This window comes from Corapipo altera, unplaced genomic scaffold (assembly GCF_003945725.1).
Source record: "Corapipo altera isolate COAL_440 unplaced genomic scaffold, ASM394572v1 47, whole genome shotgun sequence".
Classification (NCBI taxonomy): Eukaryota; Metazoa; Chordata; class Aves; order Passeriformes; family Pipridae; genus Corapipo; species Corapipo altera.
In genome coordinates, this window is record NW_020884897.1 from 356,653 (window position 1) to 377,780 (window position 21,128).

At 37.7% G+C, this 21,128-nt stretch overlaps 1 protein-coding gene across 6 annotated transcripts in view; it reads right to left on the bottom strand.

Annotated features, from left to right (window-relative positions):
- Positions 1–21,128, bottom strand: part of MPP7 (membrane palmitoylated protein 7) — a 150,097-nt gene that overhangs the window by 73,122 nt on the left and 55,847 nt on the right. The window lies entirely within an intron of this gene.

Below are 21,128 nucleotides of genomic sequence, written 5' to 3' on the forward strand. Positions count from 1 at the left end.
GAACTCTATGCACAATTACAGTAATTTTCTAAGTTACAAAATTTGATAATAGATCATATTTAAGGGCATTTTCCTTGCCAGGTTATGTTTTGTAAAAATTATACAGTGGTGTGTTATCAACAGATGTACAAAATTATTGAAGCAGCATTATTTTAAATCAGGTACCATCAGTGCAAATCACCAGCAGTGCTTAGTGAGGCCACAGCTTCAACTCCCACTCTCAGTAAGCACTTGCTGCTTGAAATTTGATTCAGCAAGAACTTGATTATGGAGCACTTATATGTGTGACACAGTTGTAATGGCAGAAGAGCCTATAAACAGTGATGGCATATATCATGAGATAATTATGAATTAGATTGTTAAAGCAAATCAAAGAAGCACAGCGTGATAAAAATGAAGGAAAGGAATCCTGGGAGGGGAAGAAGGCGACTTTTCTCAACTGGCAAAATCAAAGACAAAAATGAGCCTTGCTAAAAGTGCTGGTCATGCGAATTATGAGTCATTCCAGTCAAATAATTACTTTCTATTGCCTAGCCAGAAATTGCAAGATAGAAAAAATGCCTGTGCATATTGCAGTGAGTTCTATGGTAAAATCCTATTCTCCGTGTAATTTTTTTTTTTAATCTGTGGTTTCAGGGTTCCCTCCTCAGTCATTTAACACTGTCCCTCATTACCTCAGGGGACCCCTGGTGGTCTAGTGGTTAGGATGCAGCACTCTCACCGCTGCGGCCTGGGTTTGATTCCCGGTCAGGGAAACTCCCCCGGGCAGATGGAGCTCGTCAGCCCTGTAAGGCCATCCATCTAAGAGAAGGTCACTCTAAACACACCTACGTCCTGAGGACCTCACTGCCACTGTCCAAGCTCGCTCGGCCCCGGCAGATGAACCTTAGGATTAAAGGGTGGGCTCAGCTCAGCGCACACTGTGTCTCACCTAAAAAATCCACTGCGCGGGCTCGAAGGGTAAAGACCTTTCCCAAATCTTCGTTTGAAAAGACTGGCCATACATCATTACCTCATTTGTCTGTCGTTCGCCCTTGATTGACCTTGATGAGCAGGGAGGCATCTGAGGAAGATGATGGTGATAACAGAGAAAATGCAATGCTTTGGGAAGGGGCAGGAAGAACACCTGCACTCAGGAGTTTATCTGAGACAGTCTCACAGATGAAGCAGCTCTGAGACTAATCTGACCAAGGTTATGAGGCCATTGTCACATGTGATTTTGCCCTAGAGAGATATAATCAAAGTCTCGGGTCTGTAAGGACCCATCTCTTGATTTTTATTGTAAAATGAAAAAGCATCTCTTCCACTCTTTCTGTATTGAGAAAACCAAGCCAGGCATTAAATGAGCAGTTGATGAACCACATGATCCCATCCTTGCTCTCTGATTTACACTGCCTCTGTGTACTTACACTGCACCTCCCCATCACATTTGTTTTTACTAATCTAGGTACTTATCCAGGTACTTATCTAAGTACCTACTACTGACACTGTTAAAACACGTCCTTCATGCACAGTGGCATATGCTTGCACATCTGTGCCTCAGATCTATGTCTTATAATATTTCTAATTTCAAAATGTCCTGTCTTCATGCTAGTGTCACCAAAGCATATGACAGAAAATTAGTAAATGCCTCCATTATGCTCATGTACCATGACTTCTTTTTAGCTGCAAAGAGAGCTATTAAAATTGAGTTCAACCATTAACCCAGCACTGCCAAGTCCACCACTAAACCATGTCCCTAAGTCCCACATCTACATGTCTTTTAAACACCTCCAGGGATGGTAACTCTACCACTTTTCTGGACAGCCTATTCCAATGCTTGACAACCCTTTCAGTGAAGAAATTTTTCCTAAAATCCAATCTAAACCTCCCCTGGTGCAACCTGAGGTCACTTCTCCTTGTCCTATCACTTGTTACTTGTGAGAAGAAACCAACTCCACCTTGCTACAACCCCCTGTTAGGCAGTTCTAGAGAGCTATAAGGTTTCCCCTGAGCCTGCTTTTCTCCAGACTGAACACCCCCAGCTCCTTCAGCTGCTCCTCATCAGACTTGTGCTCCAAACCCTTCTCTAGCTCTGCTGCCCTTCTCTGGACTCCATCACCTCAATGTCTTTCTTGAAGTGAGGGGCCCAGAATTGAACACAAGATTTGAGGTGCAGCCAAGTACAGGGGGACGATCACTGCCCTGGTCCTGCTGGTCACACTATTGCTGATACAGGCCAGGATGCCACTGACCTTCTTGGCCACCTGGGCACAATCTGGCTCATGTTCAGCCACTGTCAACCAGCACCCTGAGGTCCTTTTCTGCCAGGCAGTTTTCCAGCTACTCTTCTCCCAGCACTGCCTGGAGTTGTTGTGACCCAAGTGCAGGACCCAGCATTTTGCCTTGTTGAACCTCACACCATTGGCCTCAGCCCATGGATCCAGCCTGTCCAGATCCCTCTGCAGAGCCTTCCTGCCCTCCAGCACATCAACACTCACATTCCACCTGGTGTGTCTGCAAGCGGATTGAGGGTGCCCTCGATCTCCTTGTCCATATCATTGATAAAGATATTAAACAAAACTGGCCCCAAGTGAGCCCCAAGGAACACCACCGGTGACCGGCCACCAGCTGGATGTAACTCCATTCACAAACACTCTCTGGGCTTGGCCATCCAGACAGTTTTCTACCCAGCAAAGAGCACCCCTGGCCAAGCCATGAGCAGCCAGTTTCTCCAGGAGAACGCTGTGGGAAACTGTGTCAAAGGCTTTACTAAAGTCCAGGCAGACACATTCACAGCCTTTCCCTCATCCACTAAGTGGATCCCCTTGTCACAGAAGGAGATCAAGTTGGTCAAGCAGGACCTTCCTTTCACAAACCCATGCTGGCTGGGCCTGATCCCATGATTGTCCTGTACATGCTGTGTGATGGCACTCAAGACAACTGGCTCCATGACCTTCCTTCCTTGGCACTGAGGTCAGGCTCACAGGCCTGTACTTCCCTGGATCCTCCTTCCAACCCTGCTTGTAGATGTGTGTCACATTTGCTGACCTCCAGTTAATGGGGACCTCTCCACTTAGCCAGGGCTGCTGGCAAAAGATGGAAAGGGGCTTTGTGAGCACTTCCCCCAGCTCCCTCAGCACCCTTGGGTGGATCCTCTCTGGCCCCACAGACCTGTGTGTGTCCAAGTGGTGTAGGAGGTCACTCATCATTTCCTCTTGGATTATGGGGGCTTCATTCTGCTTCCTGTCCCTCCGCTCCGGAGCTGAGTACCCAAACAACTGGTCTTACTATTAAGACTGAGGTAAAGAAGGCATTAAGTACCTCAGCCATTTCCTCATCCTTTGTCACTATGTTTTCCCCCACAACCAATAAAGGATGGAGATTCTCCTCCTCTCTCCTTTTGTTGCTAACGGAGGTAATAAGACTAATGCATTAGCTATTCTATTTTTGCAATGTTAAGCAAAACAGAATAAATACTGGCTACAAACCCAGTTATTCATGCAGAGTTTCTTAAAATGTTTACTTTTCTGTAAAAAAAATTCACTTTGAATTCATTGTTCCTTATACAAAAAAATAAAGGTCCTATTATACAAGATTTCGCAGACTTCATTCAAATGGACCTTTTTTGTCAGTAATAAGCAAAGGCTTTGATGACTTTGCTTATAGGAAGAGGGTCCCTAGATAGACAGAGGAAGTTCAGACCAAAGCCAAACAAGTTGCACTTGCTCCAAAATAAATTTCCCTGACACTTTAGAGCCAAACAGTCTACATGGCTACTGTATACAGTATTTTCAAAATTGTTTTTCTGTACTTTTAACCCCATTTCCAAAGGAAGGGGCATCAGAACAATTCCAAAGTTGAATGAAGCCACTCTCTTGCGTGAGCTAAGGACATGAAGTCCTTGAACAGAAAGAACGGAACAACATAACACTTTTTTTTTCTTTGAAATAAACAGTCTTCAAATTGCTGTCCAGAGAGGCTGAAAGATCCCTATAATTTTAATATACATAAATACATTTTCAAGTAAAATAAAAGCTGAGCAGTAAACTCACCATGTACCAGTCTGAATAGTACCACTCAGAATTTGATAAAAGTACGGCAATTCTCTTCTCCAAAAGCACACACTGACCTACGTAAACACATCTTAAATCTAATAAAAGTTTGAGGGGAAAATTTTGTAAGAGCAATACTGAACTCAGGAGTCCAGGTCACAAAATGCTCTTTCCAATTTATGGCTCTTAAACCTTCTGTTTATACAGTCCCACTTTGCCCTCCCTTTCTCAGTATTATTACTTTAATAAACACACTTTTCAAAATGAAGCATTCAGATCTAAATGAAAGACAGAATTTGAGGTGGGTTCACAGACGTGTGTACTTCTCTCTCTTCCTTTAGACAATAAGGGTTCATAAATCACAATACAAGATACCAAATCTTTTATTAGAGATCCTGACTCAACTCTCAGGAAATTCTGTGCAGCACCGCAGACCCAGTAAACTGAATATGCACACAACAAAACTGTTAAAGTCACATATAAAGACTGCAAATTAAAATGGCAACAATATTCAGGATTATGACATCATTTTTAATCCAAAGATTTCAAAGCACATTACCAATGGGAATTAAGCACCATTTTCCTCATCACTAAAAGGAAGATAAGTACTTATCATAGATACAAAATGTATTTAATTTTCAAACAAATACTAATAAAATGAGATCTCATTAGGAAAAGTATTGTAAGTTTTTTTTTTTTTGGTATTCCAATTACTGATAGTGAGATACTTGTAACCAACTGCAATATTTGCTTATATGCAAATTACACCAGGAAATCTTTATTTCTAAGTTACTTCTAAAATATACTTTTACTTAAAGAATACTTAATGCAAGCAAGAAAGGAATTGTAACTCTCACTGAAGCCCTGCAGTTTTGTAAAAGAATACACAGTAAAATTGCACAACTGTAATGAAACAGAGACGGAAATAATCCTTATTGCAATGATCAAACAGCTTTTCTTTAGACAATGATTGTAAATACAAAACTTGAGGAAAACAGGTAATTCAAGACACTAATGAACTTAAAATGATCAGGAAAAATATATACAGTCTCTTTTACTTCAATCCCACATTCCAACAATAAACTTTGGGTTTTTTTTCTTTCTTTCTTCCATTTTTTTCCACTGAACTACTCTGTTGATACTTACTTTCTAGGTATCACCTAAGCAATGCAATAAATACTTGCAAAATGTATGTCTAACAAATTTGAATTACAATTTGTAACAAATAATCCAAAGAACTGATCTAAAATATTGGTCAGATTCTAAGAAATATAAAAATTTCTTTAGCTTTATGGGAAACATTTTTTAAACAGTGCAAGTATAATGTTACTGCTTTATATAACAAAAGTATTTCTTCCTTTGGGGTTTGGTACTTTAAATTTAAAGATCTTTATGAACTCGAGAGGAGGATTTTTTCCTTAGAAAATCCGATTTTCTGTACTGCAGAAACACATAACTATTCTTTGCTCTTGAATATGAGATTTGAATACTTCAAAGAAGAAATATCTAAAAGACATAAAAAAATTATGCTACTAAACATAAACTGGAAAAGGAACATAAAGAACAAAGATCATGTCAACAGCTGACTGACTTCAGAAACTACCATTACCTGAAATTCTTCTGAGCAAAAAACACACCAGGAACAACGGTCATCTTATTGCTGAGGGTCATCTATGAAAATGGTAATCCTGAACACTTCCTGACTGCTGATTAAATTGCATTATATGATCCAGCAATAAAAAAAAAACCCCAATAATATTCCACTACTTGCAACTGCTTTATGCTGGTATGTTGATTAGCAAGGAAAGTGAATTCAAAAATAAATTTACAATCCTTTTTGTGCCAATACTAATACCCATTCATGCTAAATTATTCCTAAAGTCCAAATTAGAGAACTGAAGAGGTAACTTGCTAAGAATATGTAGATAGCATGCAAAAAAGCCCCCAATTTAATTAAATTAAAAGAGTACTTTTTCAAATAAGAAGGAAACAGGACATGTTTTAAATAAACAACTGTATTGTCCTGCCTTGTCAAATAAATACAGCTGAAGAAGCAGCTTTAAAGTGAGACAGAACTGAAAGATGAGAGTTGTCTTTGGAAATCTGCTGAGAAAGTATAGAAATACTGTGCAGTAAGACCAGGTAGCCTCCAACTTGCTGCTAACAGACTTCCTTGAAATCTGTTAAGTAAGTTTAAGATTTCATTTAGATGCTAGAAACAAAACAAATATGTGCCTAGATTTAATACTTGTCTCAATAAATGCCTCATCTGTTCTTTGAGAAAACACAAGCACTTATAAACATCAAAACATTCTAATTCGCCCACAAGTATGTGTTATCTGTAATCATTTTGCTTTGTCAACTTCATTTCTTCTGATACTACTGTTTTTAAACACTCACCAAAAATCTGAACCAATGTTTTTATTTTTATATCATTACAAAGAACCTAATTTCCAGACTTTTTTTCCACAAGCGATTTCCACTGCTCTGTTAACAATATAAATCCAAAGGAAAGAACTTTCCTAACGCAATTCTAACATGAATGATGGCTAAACTGCCCATTTGATTGTCAGACAGTTGTTTTTTTCAGCAAGCTCCATTTTTCACATAACTAAGATTTTACAGAAATGCCAATTAAACATTAATTAAAGGAAACAGACAAACACCTAGGGCTTGCTGCATACAGGCTGAGAATTTTGGTATAGAATTATGCTCTTTCAGTTTTGCCATTCAAGCAGAGACTGATAAGTTTAAATCACAATGAGTTTGGTTTATTCCTGCTTGGCACAGTAAACATCATCCTTACAATCCTAACTCAGACAAAGTTAGTCCAACATCCAATTCAGTTCAGGTACCCTGAGTTCCCAATAATACTGAAGAGATCACGTCTGTACAGCTCAGTGTTACAGAATTAACCCATTCAAACCCCAAACTTAAATCACAGACAAGGACATCTATGCTTCCAGTTAAAATTAAATACATATATATATAAATATACACAGGCATACGTTTATCAATTAGCACCATCTAGTGGGGTCAGTACATTTTATGCAATATGAGAAATATGCTGCTCACTGTTCTGGTTTTCCCAACACCCTAAGCAACATGTTATGATACAGCACAGGTCTAGTATGTAATAAAATTCAGATGTTAAAAAAAAAACCAACCAAACCAAATCCAGACAAGTCACTCCAAACCTCTCTAATTTTAATTCATAACATTATTTTTTCCTCTATAAATTACATTTTAAGGAAAAACTAACACTGAAACCTTTATGTCTATAATATGAAAATTCATTGATAGGAAAAAAAAAAATGGCCCTTTATGCATTCATACACAATTACAATTTAATTACTATTTACTATTTTTACTCTTTTGTTTCCTATCACATGCCTCAAGACTAGTCTGTCACTCTTTAAAAGAAGCTACTCTGAAGCATCCAAGTGATGAAAAAATCCCCTTTATCAACGGCCTCTATCATCAGAGCAGAATTCTGCTCTAAACACAACTTTTTCTAAAACCTGCCACAAACACTGGATCCCAACACGACCACTAATAAGGTAACTATATTATTGAAATGTTCAAAGTCATTAATTTAAAAGAGGTCACCTACACTACAAACAGATACTAAGGACTAACCTCACTTGCTTATTTCTCAAATATGAAATCTAAAAACTGATTTTTAGTCACTTCTGCATTAAAAACTGTTGGGGACTGAAGTCATGCAAATAAACAATGCTGAAGAATTTCAAATGCAAAAGCCACCAGTGGTAGACTCCCCCATACAGGAATCTTAGGCAAGAAAGGCTGACAAATTAAAAGCAGCAGCACATGAAAATGCTTAAACACACCAGGCAAAATCTCTACCAGCCTCTGCCAACAGGCAGGAGAGCTAAAAACACCACCATTCCCTTCTGCTTACAGTCTGTGTTAAAATCCAAAGCAAAACAAAACAGGAAACAATCACTAAAATTAAGTACATGCTAAAGAGTATTAGGACAAGTTGCCATTGTGAAATTAAACATTTGCTGAAATGTTCCTTAATGAAACCATGGCCATGAAAGCACGGAATGCCTACGAGGACATGCTCTGCATTCAAGTCTTGCCTTGTTTCTAAAAGAGGTGATTGACAGCACAGCTTTCCAAGTAGATCACAACATATCAAATGGATCTTGGACAATGAGAGACAGACACAAAGTCACTTTGGCTTTTTTTCCTGGGTATAATGGCAAAAGTAGTTGAAAATTCAGAAAAATTGAGAAATGTGGAGAAAATATGTAAATATGGGGGGGAATTAAGCTCAATAAAACCCAGCAGTGGAAGACATGCAGTGAGTATTTCAGAAGGCACAGAAATGCAAGAAGAGAAGCTGCTGAGGCCTGCACACTGCAGCCAGGGGCCAGGCTACAATTTAAACTGCATGCAAATCAAAACAAAGAGATTCTAATAAATCAATACCAACAAACAAGATTTAAGCAAGACTTTTAAATTAAAAAGACATGAAGACAGCATTTGAATTTTATTTAATAGGATAGAGAGATGTGTTAGGAGTAAAATGTCCCAAATAAGTTCCACCAGAAAATTACAACAGTGTTAAAGGACAAAACTAGTTCTCAACCTTCCCTGCAGAGGACGGAGAAACACCGACATGAAAGGAATGTGTGTTGTAGAATAAAGAGGAATATGAAAAAAATGTCAAAATATTGGAAGAAAATTGCAGTAATTTAGGAGAGATTTACTGCCATTTCCCTGTACCTTTTCAGACCACTGCACTTCAGGTTTTGCACTAAATCATCTAAACATGCAAACCCATTTCACAGGAAGCTTCAAATCAAAGCAAACATATAAATTTATTTTTATATTGGAAGGGGTATCACAAATGTATTTGCACAGGTGTACAAAATTACAGCCATGTCATATCTTTAAATTTTGGAAAGCTGGTAGAAAACAGGAGAAATTGCCTAATGACAGAGGAGACATAAGTAACAAAGATAAGGGAGCTGCACTGGCATTCCTACATTATAAAAAAGAATACCGAGATAAGTTTAGTAATTTTATTCTTCAAGATATAAGGATATTCTACAAGATATAAAAATACAGACCAGCAATACAAAATTACTGGGATGCCAAGAGATTTCCTGACAGTTTCCAACCCAGAATTGCCCCCCAGTTCCAGCCCCATTTTCAAGTAGGATTCAATCATAACATTAGCCAGCATGACCTAGCCTGGTTTACACTGCATTTGAACATGAAACCAGCAAAAATTTAAATAATATCAGGAAGAAGTATCATTAATCAGGGATTTTTTTTTCATTTTTATGCCATTAATTAACATTAACAAACCCAAAAAGCAACAAACTTCCTTTTCTATTGTGCAAAAATGTCAATTTACCTTTGACAGAACAAGAAATAACAAACAATAACTCACTTGAGCTCCTCCAGCTCAAGTGAAATACACTGAAGTACTCTAACTGTACCCATCTTTGGATGACCAAAGGTGTATCAGAGGTCACTCTTGCCTTCATTATTAAAGGTTTGGAAATTCAATGGAAAAGCTGAAATAAGCAAAAACCAGGATGATATTCCCACAGAGAAGCCACGACAGAACAGTTATGAAAGGAGAAGAAATGCACATAACACAAAGGGAATTAAAGGTCTTTCATACATTAAAAAATCATTTAGCAGTGGAAAAATAAATAGAAAATAATCCAGTCCTAATAAATTAAAAGAACAATATACATACTCAGAAAATAGAGAGAGAGAGAGCAGAAGCAGGACAGATGACGTGATCAAACTATACATAGGTCTTCCTCACTAGTTACCTGATATACCACATAAGGAAAATATTGTTTCCCTTTTGGGAGAAGACAATAATAAAACTTGGTCAGACTATTAGTCAGAATTAGTTAGAAACTGGTAGAAAGTGGATGTTTCCAGATGAAAGAGCATAGGCACAGAACTACAAATATTTTGTTCCTTGGTGTGTGCTATGGCATGATTTGTAGTTAGCCTTTAATGACATACTAAATTTCAATATGATCAGCTTAGTTTTCAGATGCCAATTAATATGATGAAACATCATGGTTTATTTTTTTCCTAGAATGTCTGAAACTTCAAAATTCAAAACTGCACCCTGATTTATGGTTTGATCCTGATTAAAACTGTGTATGTCTGCAGTGTCATTACTGGATTATTTAATCACCATGAAACCCAATCTGTAAAGCACATTAAAACTGAACATACTTCATGAAGATGATAACCATAGTAAATGTAAAGCAGTACTCAAGCTATCCCTTACAAAATCTTTAGCATTTATAGCTGGCAGGATTGGGGTGGTTTTTAACTCTTAAATATCATAATTGAGGCAGTCATGGTTGTGAATAATTGAGATCACTGGAATTATGTTGTGCAGGTTGTGATTTCAAGCAAAAGTCAATGAGAAATGTTAGAAAGAGATAGAGAGACAATACAGATTTTATTTCTAATGGACAAAATAAGACTGTTTACCCCCCACTGTGCTCACCACTCAGGACATATCATGTTCTTCATGAGGGCTTATGCTGTACCTGAGCCACTGGGCAGAAAAGAGTCAGTGGCTCCAAGGTTCAAAATCTCCTCCTCTGGGAAGCAATGATATCCTGTCAGAGCTCTGTGAAACAGAGTGAAGGAGAAAGGCAGGAGGACAGAAATCAAAGGAAAAACAATCTAAAACTGAAGGAGAGAGCACAAAGTGTCTATCTGGCATTAACATTCTCTGAAACAAACAGCCCTGAAATGCTGACCAGCAAAAGCATCAAGAGGGGTATAACTGATGCATCTAGCACAGCATGTGAATTACAGATAATGCAATTAAAATAAGCAATGGAATTCAGAAGTCAAAATGGATTTTTATTTTATTCATCAATAATATTGATGGGTACATGTCTCTGTGTGTGAGATCCAAGTCCAGAAAATGATGAAAACAGCGTGTTGGTATTTCCCTAATGAATTTAATCATGTTTTGGTTTTGCTAGAAGCCTTTAAGCTGGAGTAGCCAGCAAATAAGAAGAGAACCATATCTGGAAAGACTTACAGTCTTAAGCAGTGGCTGGGTAAAGGGCCTGGGGTCCAGGAATGGCTATTTAGTTGGACTTAACACCCATGCTGGTATTTGAGGAATCCGTAAACATGGATCTGCTTAGAAATGTAGAGAGCAAAAAGATGTGTGTTTTCAGCAGTGCCTTGATCAGCTGGAGAGAAGAAACAGGACCAGGTTCTCTGCTTACATGAGCTAAAGCAGTGCTCTCCCTGTGGCAGCCTTTCTGACCAGCTGGCTGGTGGTGCAGGTGCTCAGCAGTGGCTGCATCCATCTCTCACCAGACTGGACCTTTGCAGAGGAGTCCTCATGTCCTGGTATTTGCTACGCTTGGTAAATCCTGCAACATCCTCAATTCCAGCACTGGTGGAATATCTAGTTTGCAAGTAATGAAATAGTGTAACTTTGCAAATACATGCAAAGCAGGTGAAAGCAATGTTTTCCCTAGGAATTTATATGGCCACATTAACAGGGCATACAAATATTTCCTCTTTATACACTTACTATCTTAATTTTCCCAAGAGACAAGGAGTTAATCCAATCCTTATTTAGTAGATAAAAAACAGAAGAACTCTGCAGACACACATGGGAGGACACACTGAGGGAAAAACTGGTCAGGGGTGGGGTGGGGGGAAGACAGCTGCAAAGTACAAGCCCACTAAGGTATCAGTGTTTTTTGAAAACAAATCTAAGACAGCTCTAGATTTAGACCATTCAATGTCACTACAGGAATAGGAAAGAATTTTTATACTGTAGATACCTCAGAGTGGTTCAGCTGGAGCAAGAAAGCATGAAACCCTTTTCTCTGTAGCACATTAACAGCCTATGTCACCATACTGAAAATGCTATGTCAAAGTGAATCTGTACATTTAGGTTTTGCTATTGCATTGAAGGCACAGTCAAGTTACAGCAACTGCCCATAATAAATTACTATCTTGATTTGTGCAGACAAGTAAGCCTTATTCTTTGCTTGTTTTGAAATCTTATTTCCTCAGCACCTTACTGGTTATTCTGCAGTGACTGTGCACCAGGTGGAGAGCATTGGTATGCTAAGCCCTTACACGCTGCAGCTCTCAGTGTAACTTATGTTTGAAGTGAACTTCACTGACATCACCACACCTGCACAGCACTGGGTTCTACAAGGATACACAGAAATGGTTTTTAGAGAAACAAAACAACCTGTGGCTAAGACAACACTGCAATACAAACAGTGCCCTGTGGAAGTCTAAAGGAATAGTGCACATGTAGCATACTATGGTGATCTCTTCTTTTCAAGCTTTAAAAAGGAAAAAAAAAGAGTTATAATAGAGAGAACATAAAAAAGGCTTGAAGGGTTTTTTTTAAAGTGCTTAGGGAGACACAGAACAAAGAAAAGAAACGGGGAAGAGAAAAAGATGAGTAAAACCTGTGTGTGTATGCCTGTATTCCATACAGAGGAGGAAAGACAGTGAGTGTGTGTGTGTAATATAACACGTATTAGTGAACACTACAAACGACCTTCACAGGGATTAGGTGGACAGTGGATACTATCAAGATTTCCAAAAAAAGAAGGAAAGTTAACATAAACAGTAACAAAACCTGCTGGTAGGAAACACATGCAGGCATTTTTGCCAAATCTTAAAAATAAGATTTTTATTAAATCTTATTGTATCAGTTTCCATGCTTCAGGAAGATTTTATAACTATCACATCCCATCCTTCTTAACTCTTACAATGTTTTTGCACTGCAGAGGCTGGTTTGGGAAGTTATGACTTTCTGTTCTTAAAAGGAAAATAGTCCAAGACAGTAACAAAAAAAATTGTTTTAAACACTCCCTCACATGTTCTGCCACAGAACTTCTGGTTCAAGGGAAAAGAACACTGTAGAAAAACAGTTTAAAATTACATTATCCTTGGATGTCTTGGATTTATCAGACTATTACTGAGAAGCTTATGAGATCTTTGATTAGTCTCAGTATCATAGACAAAAAATGTATCACTTTGGTTAAATAAATACTGTACAAGCTTCATAAGACAAGAAAAATCTGGGTATGAGCATAGATTTGGGTTCTAAAACTTCTCTTTGAACTGCTGTACCAGTCTGGTCACCAGGTTGGTACATTGCCCTCTTGGTAACAATGAAATTACAAACTATTTGTCTTAGAAGGATTGATTTACTTCTTTTATGCCCAGTACATTTTGGCTGGATTTCTGCTACTCTTTGGAGGTTTCCCAGCAGAAACTTTAAATCAATTACGACTGATCCAAAAAAAAGCCTCTGTCTGGACTTTAACCTAAACCGAAGTTTTTTTCACATTCCAAAGCACTGATTTATTCACAAGTTCCAAGTTATACTCATAGACCAACACTTCACACCTCTGATTTAATAAGCTTATCTGCTTTATTTTTCATTTCAAAAGTTTGTTGGTACACCCACCTGGAGAGACTTCTGATACCAACCCAACTATGGCTTTTATGAGACTAAACTGTCAACAAGGCAATTTAATTGATACTTTGGGAACTGATATTTGAATTGAGTTTTTATTATTATTTTTAACAAAGTGGTCTGAAGGAGGAGTTGATGACAGGAACAGGACTTCCCATAAAAATCTAGATGAAACATTGCAAGTGCATATTACTAAACACATTAGCAGCTCTGATGTAGAAACTGGAAGATGCAAGAGACACCAAATGTCTAAACTCCTGACAAAGAAGTTAACACTAGATACTCAGTAAAACTTCTACCAAAAAGTACAAAATAAAAGCATATTAAAAAAAACCACGAAAAAGTATTTACAACAGGAGAATCCATTCAAAAATCTTCAAACAGAAGGACAAAATGATATTTATGTCCACCAGTAGTCTGTTTCCTAGTAAACTATCTGCTAGCTACAATTATAACAAATAGTTTTAGTTGAACCATCACATAGGAACCATATTTCACAACTGCACTACTCAATCCATTTGGCCCTAACTTGCATTTTCTTACAAATTAGGTTACACCATTCAAAGCTATGCCTAAATAAATTGAAAGCCCATTTTTTCACTTTATTAAAGGCAAAAATAAGCACAGGTATCCATTAGTGAACACATATGGCAAAAAAACTTTGCTCAGAGAAGAAACAGTAAACCTGTCACGTTATAATACGTGAAAGGTTGGGGGGATTTAGCTATGATTTCAAACAGGAATCCATTTTTATTTTGCTTATTTTTTCCCAGTTATTACTTGATGTACTGCATTTTTATACAATAAAAGCAGAAACAAGTCAAAAGGTTCAACACACACAGAGCAACAAGAATCCCTCCCCAAATCTCAACAAGAGAAGCAATCACTTGCTCAATGCCTGGCTGCTAGTTACCTTTTTTCCTAATGTTTTCATGGAAACAATATCAGCCTGAATAAAGTAAAGATCCTGTACTATTTTCTATAAAACTTCAATTACCTTATTTTGATTAATCTGATCACTGTTCCCATGGAAATTAAGTTTAAAGGCAGCTGACTGCCTCCAGCTAGGAGTGATCTCTTCACTTGCAGATTTCAGTTGCTGGCAATTGAGCAAGTCTCAAAAAAATCACTTTGGCTTCAGAAGTAACACTTTAAATTTATGTGGCATTTCATAAGGAATAACACCTTGCATTACACTTTTTTTGAATGTAATAATTTTGATGGAAGCAAAACGACTCATTGCTCCAGCGGTAATTACTCCAAATACAAATGCAAACTACTGTCAGTCATCAAGGGGCTTTCTTAGAGAACATTATTTTTCCAATAATTTTCATCTTTAGGTAAGCAGAAAGCATGTGGCAAGTTTATATTTCGGTATATGAATTAGACCATTACCTACAAATAGTTTGGATGAGGGGAGTACTGAAATTCTAGCACTCCTCCATATACACTGTGCACATACAACCCAAGCAGAAAGCTTCCCAAATGAACTGGAGATCAAGCTTCCTCTCCAGACAATGAGAAAAAGAAAAGTGTTAATTTCTTCCATGCAGCTTTAGTATTTCTTCATAGATTCAGTATCCTCATACTGCCCACATACTGTCCACTACCCACTGCCAGGCAGTTCTGTCGGGCTGACAATTGAATATTGGGTTTTACCAATAGGAATTAAGGCAAGACTGGACCAAACCTGTTTCAACAAGAGACATTCACTGAACAAGGACATCCTTACAAAAACTAAGTTTGCCTTGATCTCTGATGATCTGGATTTAAAGAATGACAAATAACTGCCACCTATTATCTAGTTCATCATTACTAATGATTTCAACTATAGTAAATTCCTTCTCCCCTTGCCAGAAATAGCAAAAATTTCCAAACCAGCCCCACAGACCACATCTGGGCACTGTTTGGACAGTCTGCTTTACAAGAGTGAACACTTTCCTTCTGCCATGAGGAGGTTTTGCACGCTTTCTCTGACTGAAAGATATAAACTATAATGTAAGAAGCAACCTTGCTTGATTCTCCTCTAGAGCATGAAGAACAATTATTTTTCATTGGCCATGAATTGTTACTGGCTGCCAACCACCACACTCACACCTCCTCCTCCAGATGTCCAGGTGGTCACACTACCTCTTCCTTCATTTCTGCCCATCTCCAAAGCAAACAGCACTTCAGATCTCCACGTGAATTTACAGAAATGCAGCCTTTTCCTTCTACTGGGGAGGCACAGCTTTTTAAAATAAATACAGTTGAGAACTCAGCAACTCAGCAGTACAGAACCTTAAGGACTTCAAGTATCAAAGCAGCATTTTAGTGAATCAGTTATCAGTTTCAATAATTCCACCCACTCCAAGGTGGTCTGTACATCTCTCCAATTATCCAGTGCTTTCCCCCCAAACCACAACCCTCTCACTCTGTTAGATCTGAGGTTAGGTACCAAATCCCAGTCCCACTTTGTCTTCTAGTGCATTTTCCAGGCTTGTTGCTCTTGGGTAACACAGCTCCTCTGAGCTCTTTCTGAGGTGTCTGGTTTTGTCTGCCCCAAAACCAGAAACTACTCTCACCATTCTCTTAACAGGTGCAAATATATTAGCCACCAAAATCCCCCCACAAACACACATTGCTCTTTTCCTCTTCTATATAATAAAACAATTAACAGAAAAAGAGTTCTTGAGACCTGCATAAAACAGACAATCCGAACAATAAATTATGAAGATTGTAGAAATTTTATTTCTAGAGAAAGTATACATGAAAAACAAAGTAACGAAAAAGTAAATAACTTTTGTATGTCCAGCAAAAAATATTTCAATATCAGCTTCAAACTCGAAACACAGAAGCAGTCAACATTAACATCACTGGGCTTCCATGCTGAAAGTCAGCTCCACCTCAGTATGATCTCCAACCTTCATTCTTTATCACTTGTCATGCTCAGGTCTTACACTACCTAATACATTCTCCTCAGCCACCGTCACCCTCCCAGGTTTGACACACTCAAAGACGTCATTCCTTCCATCTATGGCTCATCCCCATCAAAAGTACAGAACAATAAGTTCAGAAAAATCAGTTGTCATACTCAACTCATATAATCTGAAGCCCATTTCCTCTACATTCTTACGGGAAGAAGATTCAAATGTGTGGATGCTCGAGCTTGTGCCCAGGCAGGAGCATTCACTGTGTGGATGCACGACACGGGAGGAGAATGCACATGATCTGGGCAGCACACACCTGGGTGCTGGTTACAGAACTTCACACACATCACAGGGTAGGGGAAGCTGCACCATACGAGCTCTCAGGAACACCAAAATAAGCTGCAGAGCTCTTCCCAGATGAAAGTTTGGACAGTTATCAGTTAGTCTGTTCTCTCACGTAAAACAAGCCATGAAACCTTACTGAGATTCTCTGATTCATACTGTAGATGCAAAACTCTTCATCCTACAGAGTAACATTTTTTTTCATGGAGTTTGTGTGTAAAGCCCTGGGTAAAAACTGTAAGTACATACAAACTTGCCTTTGAACTAGGCTTGTACTACTGCAGACTGAAGATTTAGTACATCATCTGCAGGTAGCTGATTTTATCACTAAGAATATGTCAAACCAATCCCTTTTGCTTTGCCCTAATCAACTCAGTTTCTATAAATACTATATTTTTCCCATTGCCAACAAGGGAACCACAGTACACTGAAAGCATCTACATTTGCATATTGAAAAATCTGAGCATTCACATCGAAAATTTCCACTGCTTCTACGCTACAATGACTGTAAAATTTGGTCTATGTAATCATATGATTCAATTTACATGCCAAAGAAATTTCACCAGGATAAACTTAACTGGGTTTTTTTTATAGAAGTTTTTAGCAACTGCCATGGTCAAACACTAGCATAGAAAATACTTTCTTAGAACTTCAAGTCAAGTCACATCCAGGTGAAACTAACAGAAAATTAGCACAAATTAAGGTTTTGAAGGGTCAGCTACCAAAATACATGCAGTTGTAATAAAATCAAACTGGACTGACCAAATATTCATTACTTTGGTGACAGTTTTCTTTTTCAGTGCCACATACAGCTTTTTGAATGTACAAGCTCTTCCCTATCAAGAGAAAGTGCAACACCACTTGCTGTGGCTTCTTTTTCGTAATGAAAAGTACAGTACTGAGTTGGCCAAAAACAATCAGTAAACTGCAGTTGGTTATGAAATATTTCAGTAGCTGCCCAACAGAAAAGCTTACTCAATTCCTGAGCATTACATCCACAACCAGAAATGTTTAAGGCGGCAGGGCAAGTAGAAGCTTCATCCTGGAACTAAACAGACAAACAGTAAAACATGTGTCTGGAGCACTAACAGCAAGCAAACACACATGGAAATTCTTGCAGCTCCTCTAAAAATAATCTAAAAGAGTAGTTAGAACAGATCTTTATTTATCCTTTCTAAAAAATATCCAAGCTGAGCACATGTGCACTGTTTCAGGTACCAGCTATGTTAGTGCTCATAATTGCCCTGAAGGATTTTCTCTTCATGTTTCTATTCCATAAATCTCTACAAAATTAATGGGATCTTTGCTATATCAAAAGTAATGAGATGGTTGAAGATTTTTGGTAGGACTTGAGAGAGTCATGTAATAAGACAAGGAAGTAACAATTTGAGGGAAACAGAGACAAATTTTAAACACTTTTCAGAACCAGTTTTTTCCTCCAAACTGTCAACAACAGTGGTGATTTCCCTCTTCTCTGTACTTTGCAAGCTAAAATCTAATAAACAGATTCCTTTGTTGACAAAAGGGACAGCAAGAACAGTTGCATCAGTGTTTGCTGGTTTTACTAACTACAATAGGAATGTACTGTAGGGAACAATCCAGTATTTGCAGGGGAATGGACTGGATGATCTAATACAACTTTTCCATTTCTGACTTCTTAGAACAGCTCAGGCTGATCCAAGTTCTCAAAGAGACTTCTGTCCAACAATACTGAATGAAGAGAACTCCAAGGCAATGTTTGGGGCTTTTTTTTTTCTTCTATCTTTTCAAAATTAGAGAGCCGGAATAGCAAACCACGTGCTATAGAATACAACCATACAGAAAACACTATAATAATTAAATACCCATAAAACTTGGTATATCTGTAAAAAAAGTAGAAAGTTCATTTTATAATTAAGCCTCTCAATCAATTTGGAGCATTTTATCCATTTTATAACTGAAATTATTAAACAGGAGGTTAAGAAGTTCAGTGTAGAAATTTTAATTAAGTAGTATGTTAAAATACAGAAATATTAATGTCTAATTAGTAGTATACCCATACTCATTTTCTTCATAAATGACCCATACCAGGATTGCAACATCCTTGGCTCAAAGCTAGTGCATATTTTTTCCTTTTTTTTTTTTCTCTCTTTTTTTTTTAATTACAAAATATCCGTCACCATTCTCTGCCTGAGGAATTAAAAACATTTGTCTTTGCAAGTACAGTTGACTTTAAGAAGTTACTGCTCGGAAAATCAGTCTTTCAAATAAGACACCAGAACCCAGAAAGAAAGATTTGGCACTTCTGCAGTCTTGCAATAGGGAAAAACTATGGCAGACGAGGTTCGTTCTTCTGCTTTTTCAGCTCTCTTCCAAAAAGGCTATGGACTGCCTTCTCTGAAACTTGATAGGATACTGAATAAATCTTCTAAAAATGCACTAAAGGTCAAACAAATACCATGAGTTTCACATACAATTAAGACCATCTTGAGGCAGTTATATAAACTACATAACCTTTTGAAAGCTCTTCATATCCTACTTTACACACCTGAACTACACAAAAATGAGAATGTGAGGTTTGACACTCTGTGACACATACTTGGGTCAGACCAGGTGGTCTTAACAGTCTCTATTCTTGTAATTAAAAAACTTTGTCTTTTAAATTAAATTAATATGCTGTATTAAAAAAGGGCAACTAGTGAACACTAAAGACACAGTTTCAAGATTTCAAGAATTAAATCTCTTTTAAGATACTGTGAGGCTTAATAGGACATTAAAAGAACCATCCACAGAGTTACATATATGTTTAATACTTGGATCTACAGTGTACAAGATAAATAATAAAGATGGTTGGAATATTTCAGTGTCTTCTTGTTGTAATTGCAACAAAGGGACCATTCATTGATCCCTTTTCCCATTTTTCTTTTCTGTTAAAGTCAGAAAGTCCAATCCACCCTTCAAAAACAAACAACATGGTAACTAGGGCATGCAACCAGGAGAGCCAGTAGGACAGGCAACTGCTCCAAACTGAGAGCTTACTCCAAGTGAGTAAACCAGTTACTGCTGTTCTATCACTGTCTTTTGGAATAAAGGGCAAAAGGGAGTAAGTGAAGGAGTTTGAAAAGGTTTAGGTTTTGCCTCAACAGAAAATTAGAGTAAATATTGAAGTGTCGATGTTTCACAGATCCACACTCATTTTCTAGCAGCCTTCTTTAATTCCCAAACCAGAACTGATTTAGTAACTGACCTAACATTTTGCTTAGATGCACACCACTGTCAGCTTTATTAGAAAGACGACTGGTCTTACAAAGATCTCCTGAGTCACCTGCAGGGACAGCTGCAGCAAAGCAGAAAGTTCTGGGAGTCACGGCACTTCAGAAACTTCGATGAAATTCTTTAGGCAAGCAAGAAGGGTCAAGCACTGTTCCACTCTTTGTTGGTTTTGTGTATCAACTGCCAGAGAGTACTTGTGTTTACTTCTATATGTAAATTCTCAGCTATTTTGAAAAGTATCAACAAGTACTTGGCCAAGTATCAACATTATTACATATTTTTCCAGAAAAAAATAGCTGAAAGAAATGGGAAAAGGTGATTCTTTCAAACCTACTTAGAAATAATCCCAGTTTTAAGCTTCTTCTAGATCAGTAATTGACAAGGGTAACAAATTCTGCTCAATTATATGAGTCCAGATATATTCATGGCACAGGTTATTACCATCTACTGACTCATTTGAGACCTCAGAATTTTCTTCCATCTTGAATTAGGTCTGCACTGGGGACTGAAGACATACTTACCACTCTGTAGGAGTGGAATGTTTCTAACCAGCTGATTGGTCCCATTTTTCTGCTACAAGCAATTTCAACATTATTGGGGTAGCTCTGTGTCCTCCCACGGCATACCTTGATTTCTTGTTGCTGATCATTTTCGTAGCACAATCCTTTCTCAAGTATTTGTCCAAACTTATTTTATGTTGTACTTTAGGCCAGCATATTTATGTGCAAAACAATATAAAATGGAGGCAAGCCAATAAAAAAAACCAGCTTACTAGAATTTCAGTTGACTTTGTTAAAGGAAATTATTTTAAATTAATGTGGCTACTGAACTCTTGCCATACTTGACCTCAGAAAATATATTCCTTCTAATTTTTGCTGTGAACATTTATTTATTTAAGCTAAACTCCAGGTCTTGAATGTTGACCATAAAGAAGTCTCAGATTTCCTGCTACTATTTCGTACTCTTTTTTTTCTAAACAAGGGCAAACAACATATGTTTGCTGCATTAGCATTACACTGCCAAAACATCACTCTTAAATGAAATCATCTATGTATTTTTGGTAGAATCTTATTTAACAACTTCCACCCCGAC